Source organism: Vigna unguiculata, chromosome 11 (assembly GCF_037176805.1).
Source record: "Vigna unguiculata cultivar grain cowpea cultivar isolate G323 ecotype 2 chromosome 11, ASM3717680v1, whole genome shotgun sequence".
NCBI lineage: Eukaryota > Viridiplantae > Streptophyta > Magnoliopsida > Fabales > Fabaceae > Vigna > Vigna unguiculata.
The window spans coordinates 15,553,428-15,563,687 of NC_140802.1; the positions used below are offsets into that span (position 1 = coordinate 15,553,428).

At 33.7% G+C, this 10,260-nt stretch overlaps 2 long non-coding RNA genes across 3 annotated transcripts; both read left to right on the plus strand.

The window, feature by feature from the left end:
* Positions 1 to 2,578: 2,578 nt before the first annotated feature.
* Positions 2,579 to 4,936, plus strand: LOC114170652 (uncharacterized). Of its 2 annotated transcripts, none has more exons than XR_003601114.2 (3): positions 2,579 to 3,070; positions 3,379 to 3,459; positions 4,731 to 4,936. It is a non-coding gene; the product is annotated as an uncharacterized LOC114170652 (long non-coding RNA). The 2 variants fall into 2 exon arrangements; XR_014986164.1 differs by having other exon boundaries at positions 2,579 to 2,892.
* A 1,289-nt stretch (positions 4,937 to 6,225) lies between these two features.
* Positions 6,226 to 7,587, plus strand: LOC114168340 (uncharacterized). Its single transcript, XR_003600662.2, has 3 exons — positions 6,226 to 6,625; positions 6,734 to 6,828; positions 7,360 to 7,587. It is a non-coding gene; the product is annotated as an uncharacterized LOC114168340 (long non-coding RNA).
* The last annotated feature ends 2,673 nt before the right edge of the window (positions 7,588 to 10,260 follow it).

The following is a 10,260-nucleotide window of genomic DNA, read 5'->3' on the forward strand; positions in this document are numbered from 1 at the left end:
ACTGTTATACTGGTATACAACTTCATGTAATCAACTTTAAATTGAGTCATTCGTGGCTGTTGTGGAACATAGGGAACTATGGCTTGAAGCGGTTCAACTTCACCAGAAATGCCTCCATGGGATACACAGTTCATATCAAGGCCTTTCCCCACATCATCACCACTATTTCCTTGAACGACATTTGCACCATCAATAGCAAGTTCTTCATCATGCTCACGCTGTCCAACCTCCACCTCGACCTCATCACCGTCGTTGCCCTGCCCATGTTGCACACCCTTATCAATTCCACCATGACATCGTAATGATATCTCTTCGCGCATTAAAGTCATTTCATCCTTCATCATCCGTAGCCGTGTTCTATGGGTTCTCAACCTCTATAGCAGAACTTTTGTCGAAGCCAACTTGATATCCACATGTGGTTTTTCAGACTTTGCTTCGTCACCAAGTTGCAACGCTTCACGAATCATAATATTTTGCTTATCTTCTTCTCTCAGCCTCCATTCCCCACATATCTAATCAAGACCCACACAAACAAATTACTGTTTCAGAAGAAAAAACATTGGTATGAAGAACAAATCGTTGCACAGAAAAAATACTTTGCTCTCTTGGAACAACTTCTTAATCCGTCTTGACTTGAAGTGAACTTCCGGCCACGCCAATATTCTTGGAAAAATTAACTGCAATTCTGGGCCACACAATGAAAGTCTTTCTACAGCCCAAGTCTACACAAAACAACATGATGCATTATTACATTTTAAACATTCTACAAATCAAGATAATTTAGTAAATGAAGTTTAGTGTACCTACAAAACTGGTGCTGCACCACTTAAGCAAAGCTCTCTCTGCCCGAGTGCCACAAACCCGTGACTTAAACTTTTAACTAAAAAACTATGAACTACCTTACCCCAATTGTAATTCGACAGCCCATCTATATCATCTAAAACACTACAAGATATATTACTAATAGTTTTTGAATTCCTAGGAAAGTAAAGCACAACAAAACAAACAAATATGTACAAACGACAAACGTTATCAACTTCATTAGAATCACTACCTACCAAACCCTGAATTATTTCAATAATAGTTTCAACGGTTACTATTCTGTCTTGCAGAAGTCCACCGACTACCCCACAATAAGTTTTATCAAAATCTACATCTAACCCAACAACCGACAATCCTAAAGACATGCAAATGTCAGCACAAGTAAACGGGATTGACCGTTGCATGACACGAAATGATTCCTGAGCAGGTAGCCAACGCTTCAATAACTCAAGCAAAAGAGAGTTACATATCTTTAATGGTTGTTGCATGTCCAAACACCATTTGAATGGTGTACCCTGAATCCTTTCGCGATGCCTATTTAAGATTATCCCATTCATTTGGCTAATCCACTTTGTGTAACAAAAAGTACGCAATCGAGCCTAACATTCAAAATATTTGAAAAAATTAACACTTCATTTCGATTTATACAACAAATTCATGTCAACCCAATCTACAAATTACAACATAAAAATACCTTCTCATTCAATCCACATTCACCAGCCATAACTTTGTGATGACCAACTACTCCGGCCACTACGTTTTCATGGACAAAGGATCTTTCACTAACCCTCAAACTACCTGAACAGAAGATGATATTCAAAGGTTACACATAATATTTTTTTCTTTTTTTTTCGTAATGACCAACAATTATGCTTATTTACTGGAAAAGTTTTATGAGAATAATCACACAGGCCCACAAATGACAACTCTAAAGTAACCAAATCAACATTATGGGGATGTAGGCACAAAGCAGACAAATACAAATTACGTAACTGCCAAAAATTTTACATTACAGACAACAACAAACGAGGACACATATACAGACTTAGAAAACATGGGGTTTCTTCCAAATTTTCAAGTACCTAAACCTCTATAACAGACAACACCGAACGGCAAAAATGGGTTCTCAAAAATTCACTAACATTCACCATAACACCACCAAATCACTTTTCCCCAACAACATCAAAAACAAACATGTAGAATACCAACTTGTTCGCAAAACAAAAAAAAAACTTTACGAAAACGAGAAAAACTTCATCATCAACCAACACATTACGCAAATGTGAAATGGGACCAAAAGAAACTTACAATGCAACGGACAAGACCACCGAACAGTTGCCGCCGACCAAGCAACGTCGATTCAGACTTCGAAAAATACTACCCACTCCAAAACCTTCGTTTTCTGGATGGTAGGGACAGTCTTCGGTTTCACTGACAATGAGCCTCCACCCCCACTGGCGAAATGGTTGCCGGAATCTCTCTGTCACTGAACCACTAACTCTGGCCGGCTCACTTTCCCTCTTCTCTCTCTTCACTTTCTCACTGCGCAACGGACTGACCTCACTTCCCCCCTTTTTTCTCTTCACTTTCTCTCTCTAAAGGACATTTAATTTTAGCTTTGTTTCTCTCTCAGCTGCACGTGCGAACAAACATTTTCCGTTATTAAAAATTAAAAAAACTGCTACCACGTCACCTTTGTCAAATACTTGTCAAAATATTTTGTTGGAATATCATTATCCTTTTCTAATATCGCAACTTCTATTTGCCAAACCCTTTCCATTTCCCAGTTCAGTCTAAAAAATATTGATTTTCATCCTCTCATTTAGGATGCATTTTGATGTTTTGATTTAGGGTTTCAACATTTCCACTTAGTCCTGCATTTGCGGTATCTTCAAAGAGAGGTTGGTTGCAAAATCTACGATTGGAGAAGAAAGTCATTGTCTTTCGAAGGCACGAATAGAATCTGTGAGTCTGCGATTAGTGTTTGATGCTCTTCCTCTCTCTCAACCCACTATTTGCGATTGGAGTCTGCAAGTCTACGATCGGAGAAGAGATTCGCTGCCTTCGAAGGTGTGATTGGAGAAGAAAACCCTTTTCTTTTTCTCGTTCTACAAATAGAGTGGTTGAGTTGCTTACCCACAACTAGTTTGATTTCTCTGGCGAACACCGCTGCTAGTGTCGTCATTTGCCACCACTATCGTGACTAGAAACTCCATCGCCACCCCCTGCATCTAGTGCTGTCAGCATTGTATGTGTGAAATATCCATTCCATCTTTTATTGGACAACACAAAGGCTCACTACAAAGAACTCTTTTTCTCTTCTAATTTCTAAAAATTGATTGCTGATTGTGGGTGATTTTTCTATGCATGTTGTTCTGATGCTTATTTCTCTGTTAGCATTTTTCTTATCTTGTATTGATATGTGAGTGATTAAGGTAATAAATATTGTGATTCTATTCTTGTGTGTATACGCGTGTTGGTTTTGGATGAAGATGGAGATGTGGAGACGTGATATGGATCTATCTAAACCTACTGCATGTTGACTCTGTTTTTCAGGTGCTAGCTAAGATGGCAATAGTGATGGTAAAGTAATGAGAATGTAGCTTGATCGAAGATGAAAAAGTTCCCCAAAATCAGGTATACATAACTTCCCTTTCTCCTTGCCCCAAATTTTCTTATTAGTTAGTGCATTCGTATTTTTCTGCTCTAAGCTAGCTATTATGGTATTTATTTTTTTTCGTGCAAGAAAGAATGACTATCTGATCTTGGATTTTCTCAATTTCAAGACTTTACATGTTTAAATTTTCTTTGGAATGAAACTAACTCGGGGCTTTTGAAATATTTGGCATCAATTATAAGGGGTCGAAAGCAAGAGACAAAATGAAATATCTAACATAATTTTGTTCTTGTCCTCATCTTTTTAATGGCTTCACTACTTTGATTGTGCTATCCATGGCACTAATCAACCTTTAATATATCTTGTAAGTAGAAATGCTTTATGTTATTTTCAATTTAATGTCTTCCTGGTTCCACCAATAAATTAATTTGATGATTTACTTCCAAAGTGAAAAATATGTTTGCTCTAGAGGTAACAAGTTTGCTTTTGGTATGAAACTCTTTCAGTAGATGCAGCTAGATGGTTTCTGATCTTATTACCTATAACATGGCATGCCATTGATTCTTTATCTTCTATCATGCTTGAAGTGAAAATGAGTTGTTGTTAATGAGTTTTTAAATAATTCAGCATGCTTGAAGTTATAAAGAACGTATGAGTGATAATGATCCAGAGTATTTCTTAGTTTCTATTACGTAACTATGGCATATGTGTGAAAGAAAGTCTGTTAAATTAAAATAGTTTTTAGCTTTTAAAGGAGTGAAATGTGATTTTCTAAAAATATAGTGCATCGGTTCATTTTTGTTTACGCGAGAAGTTTAATTTATTTTCTTATCTAAAAAAAGCTAATAATGATCAAGAAAACATTGTTGGGGCTGTAACACCTTTAGACGAATTGGGTTTAGTTTTTATCCTAAAATCTGAAAGCTAATAATAATCCTCAAAAACATTGCTAATGGGAAGAAGAACAATCCTTCTTCATTTGAAGTTTAAGAAGATAAAATGCTTAAAACTTATAAAATACATTTTGACATTTATTTTATAAATGTGCCTAATATATATATATATATATATATATATATATATATATATATATATATATATATATATATATATATATATATTCTGTTTTATTTTATATTTTCTTTGAATGAATACTTTGGTTTACTAATTATTTTAATTAACTATTTCATTTTATTGTTTTGAGGATAGAACACCTTTTCCCTTGTAAGGATCTCTTAATTTATTTGAATTTCACTTACTCATATATACTTATATTCTTTCTTTATTGTAGGCACCGAATGTTGGAAGTGGTGTGCCATCTACACATAATATACTAAGATCAAGTGGTGGAAGCAAAACAATTTAAAATTAGCAGTGCATGTTTTATAATTGCGTTGTCAAATTTTAATGTTGTCTTTTTTTTGGATGATTGAATATTTTGGTATTTTGGTGTAATTATGTTATGTTGATAATAAAATAATTTAGTCTATTAATTTCTTTTTTTATAGTCTTATAATTTTTTATATATTTTAAACTATCATAAAAAATAAATTTTAGTATTGACACTTGATAATGACGTAATTTATCTAAGAATTAATTATAGTATTGACAATTAAAAATATCATAATATAATGATAATAATGTCAGTTTTAAATGTCATTTTTTCATTGAATTTGTTTTCTATTAAAAATATTACGTCAGTTTTAATTGACGTTATTTACTTCTTTATACATAGTATAAAATGACGGTTGCTGCGGTGATTCATTTTAAATCACCATATTATACTTTGTGACGGCAAGAATTACGACATTTTTGGAAAACGTCACTCAAGTAAATAACGACGGTTAAAAATGACGTAAAATACAAAAATAATTGTCGCTACTTACACATTTTTTTTGTAGTGAATTAGCGAGGAAAAATATTTGTAGCTAATCCTTCACTAATTTGCAAGAAAATAACGAAAGAATAAAATTATAGTGAGTCTGTAGCAAAATAGCTACAAATTTGTAGGAACTTATATTTGTAACTAATCCTCACTAATTTGCAAGGAAATGACAAAAGAAACAATTTGTAGCTTCTTTGTAGCAAAATAACTATAGATTAAATAGAATATATATTTGTAGCTAATCTCTTATTGATTTCTCTGATTGATTTTTGACGAAATAACAAAGGAATAGAATTGTAGCTGATTCGTAAAAAAATTGCTACAGATTTATCAAAAAATATATTTGTAGCTAATCTTTCTCAATTATGTACTATAATTATTTTTGATTTTAGTATACATACATATTTTTTAATTTAAATATTTTAAAATTATGTTTAGTTTAGATATTTTAAAATTATTTTTAATTTGAATATTTTAAAATTATTTTAATTTAAGTGTTTTAAAAGTATTTTTTAACTTAAATATTTTAACTTTTTTTAAATATAATTTTTTATGTTGAAATATAAATTATAAATATAAATATTAATAAATTAATTAAGATATATAATAAATGAGATAGAAAATTAGAAATATAAATTTTAATTTTTTTAAAAGAATTATAAGTTTAAGATAAATATATATTATGGATATATACTTTAACTGAAACTGATTATATTTTTTATTTATTCATAAAGTTTAAAAAAAAAATATTGAAGTTGTTTTATATTTTTCTATTTAGAAAATATCTTTTTTAATTTATTGAAAGTGACGAACCAAGGAACTATTTTGTGTCCTTTTCCACATTTTCAGATTATTCAAATATTCACTTTCTTCTTATTTCAGACTCTGGTACATTCTTCTCCTTAATCATACTCCAACTCCTTCGTCTCCTCTGTAAGAGAGACGAGAAGGGAAAGAGAGACAACAAAGGTAAGATACATAGTAGAGTAGCTTGCGGTCTTCAATGGACACAATTCTGATATTCCTCCAAATCTCGCAAACTCTGTCAACAATCGGGTTCTTTCTCCCTCTCTTTTCTCTTGCTAGGTCACTCATTCCAAATAATCCCTCTCTTTTTCCACACGTTATGCGATTCACTCTCATAGCCATTTCCAAACCCTATAACTTTTAGACACCTACTCTTCGACATTTGGAGATCCTCTCACTCTCGCATTCTTGAATGGTTTCTGTTAAGATTGGACTCACTCACGGTAGGATTCACATGCTTGGCCCAATCAGAATCGGTCAGTTTTGTAGTAAAGGTAAGTATAATCCAAAAAATCTCTAATTTAGGGTTTTTATTTTTTCATAAAAACTCTGTAATCGAAAAATCATTTGGCTGAATAATGACTTCTTGCTAGAATTTGTAGGATCGTGAAAATGACATAAGGTTAATGCCAATAGCGAGAGAGAGAGGTCAATTGAAAAATTGACGGAGGAGGAGACAAAGTATCATTTGTTTCAGGTTGGAGATTCCAGAGACAATTCCCTTACATTAATTCATTTTTCGTTGAAATGTATCTGCAAGGTAGATAAAATATACTTTTCATTGGTTTGAAATAGAGCAATATATTTGCTCTCCTATTCCTTGCCTCTAACGAAAAACCAAGATATAAAGGAAACTTGTTTTGATTTCCTCAATCTTAACCTTTTACCTGCATGAAGATAGAATAACGTAAAGCATCATTGTGGTTCTTAGATGATAGGTTTTATAAATTTATTATGCTATAAACTAAATTCTTTTAAAACGTATCCTCAAGTATAATTTGTTGGAGTCTCAATTACTAAGACTTTTAGTACATGCCAATATTTTATACGCATGCATCTATATGGTATAAATAGTCTAATTAAGATAAATGACTTGGCACATGGGAGAATTGGTATTGTTATATCCACAATTGTATGCTAAGACCATGTTCATTGAGTCAAAGCTTATTTTTTCATTATCCAGTAAGATATTTTTTTAATCTCATTATGTAATTTGTTGGCTTTTCAGGTTTTGATGATTTAAAGTTTTAAGCCTTGGAAAATCAAGGTCTTTTAATTATACCAATGCTGGTATGGATGCATTTTTTAATGGTCTTCGCAGATCAACTTTGTTTCTTTTAACTATTGTTGTTTGATAATGTAAATCCTTTATTATTCTACGTAATATTAGCTATTTCATAGTCAAGATAACTCTATGCAATTTTTATTGATATAAAAGATAACTTGGACGGTCAAATTCTTAGCTTCCAAGCGGCTAGTTTTTTTTGCTTTATCTCTTGTGTAAAATTATGGGTTAGCGAGAGAAAATATGTGATAAATTAGCTACGGATTAGTGGGAGAAAAGTTGTGATAGATTAGCTATGAATTAACGATAGAAAAGTTGTGACAAATTAGCTATGGATTAGCGAGAGCAAACTTGCGACCGATTAGTTACGAATTAGCGAGGGAAAAGTTGCGACAAATTAGCAAGGGTTAGTGATAGAAAAGTTATGACATATTAGCTATAGATTAGCGAGAGTAAAATTGCGACAAATTAACTACGAATTAGCAAGGGAAAAGTTGTAACAAATTAGCTATGGATTAGCGAGAGAAAAGTTGTGACATATTAACTATGGATTAGCGAGAGAAAAGTTGCGATAGAATATATATGGATTAGCGAGAGAAAATTGCGACAAACTAGCTGTGGATTAGCTATAAGTTCTAAAACTTTGTAACTTCACTTTAGTGAGGGATAAGCAAGGGGTTAAAGACAAATTAGCTACGAAATAGCGAGGGATTATATCCCTCTCTAATTAGCTACCTGGATTTAGCTTCGAAAGATTCTCTAGCAATTTCATAGTTAATCTGTAGCAAAAGTTGTTAGCGAGGGATTAGCTACAAATTAATTAAAAAAAATTTCTTTGTGAATATTCATTTTTTTAGTGGCTTGGGGGCTTCATCATCCCCTTCCTCTTGATAGAAATTGGTACTCAAATTTGTAGATTGTGTCTCATCATATGTGTCCCACTTGCAAAATGCACAAGATCATAAACATTAAAAGTCTTATTAACTCGATAGGCAATTCTAACTTATAAGCATTATCATTAATTCTTTTAAGGACTTCGAGAGGATCATCTCCTTGAGAGTTGAGTTTGGACTTCCTATGGTTAGGAAATCTCTCTTTACAAAGTGATGGACGTCCTTAGGGGAGAAGTGGAAGGAGATCCATAGAGAATGCTTAGAATGAGTGGAAATGCAGTGGAAATGGAGAAGGATTTGAACTTTGCTCTCGGAAATGGAGGATTTGTGAAGATGAAAAGTAGAATTGGTGTTATGGTATGAAAGGTGGCTAGAGGAGATGGAGGAGAAGGATAACCAAGTGTACTCTCAAATAAGAGTAGAAGAAGTGGAATGCTCTTAACAACCATGCTTCTACTTTGCAATTCAAGAGTAACCCTCACATGTGCATAGGAAGTTATAGTAGATTAACTTCCTTATTGCAATTCAAATTAAGCTAAAATGAAACGTAGATGTAGCTTGAAGAGCAAGCTTGCCCGACCATATGATGTAGGAGGTGATGCAAGATGACGCCAAGTGTCCTTGTCACACACTCCTTGCCACCTTCACACTCTCCTTGCCTTGATCATGCTTAGCTTGCTTATCTCCTTGCCTTGATCGGCCAAAAGAGAGAAATTGGGCTCGACCCAATTGATACACCATGCAATCACAAATGTTCTAGTTTATTTATTGAAAGAAAAGCTTAAACAATGGCCTAATTTAAATCTAGACTACTTTCTCCATGCATCAACTCATATTTTGGAGATGTCTTTGGTCCATGTGAATAAAGTGAAAAACCCATGATTGACTTGATCATCTTGTGAGAGGCCCATGTGGATCTTCTTCATCATGCTTCTAGTGATTTGGCCTCGAGATGGGCTAGAGCTTGTTGATGCATTTAGGCTTAGGCTTGTTAGGGTCACATCATCCCCTCCCCCTTGAAGAGGATTTACCCTCAAATCTCAATGGCCATCCTCATCATCAAAAGTACCTACAAAAGGATCCAAATCAGTAATATTGAAAGTAGGATGCACACCATATTTCGCAGAAAGATCGAATTGATAAGCATTATTGTTGATCTTTTTGATGATTTGGAATGGACCATCACCTCGGGGACTAAGTTTGGATTTTCTTAGGTTAGGAAATCTTTCCTTCCTTAAGTGCAACCAAATTATGTCTCTTTCATTAAAAGACCGAACTCTTTTGCCCTTGTTTTTAAAATGAGCAATCTTTTCAACTTGGGCTTGCATTTGGTTTCTAACCTTCTCATGAAAATTTTTTATGAACCTAGACTTAGAAACCCCTTCTTTATGAACAAAATCAAAAGACGTTGGAAGAGGTAATAAGTCCAATGATGTGAGAGGGTTAAAACCATAAACTACCTCAAAGGGTTACAGTTTGGTGGTGCTATGGACCACTCTATTGTAAGCAAATTCAATTTGGGGTAGATACTAATCCCAAGATTTATGGTTCCCCTTATGCAAAACCCTAAGCAATGTGAAAATGGATATATTAACTACCTTTGTTTGCCTATTAGTTTGTGGGTGACAAGAAGTAGAAAAAGAAAGTTTTGTTCCTAACGGAGACCACAAGGTCCTCCAAAAATGGCTTAGGAATTTAGCATCCCTATCAAACACAATTGATTTGGGTAAGCCATGGAGGCAAACCACCTCTTTAAAGAACAAATTTGTTATGTTGCTAGCATCATCTACTTTGTGGCATGGTATAAAATGTGTCAATTTAGAAAAATGGTCCACTACCACAAAGATAGAATCAACACCCCTAGAAGTCCTTGGAAGCCCTAAGACAAAGTCCATGCTTATGTCCTCCCAAGGGGTGGAAGCAACAGGCAAAGAAGTATATATCCCTATAG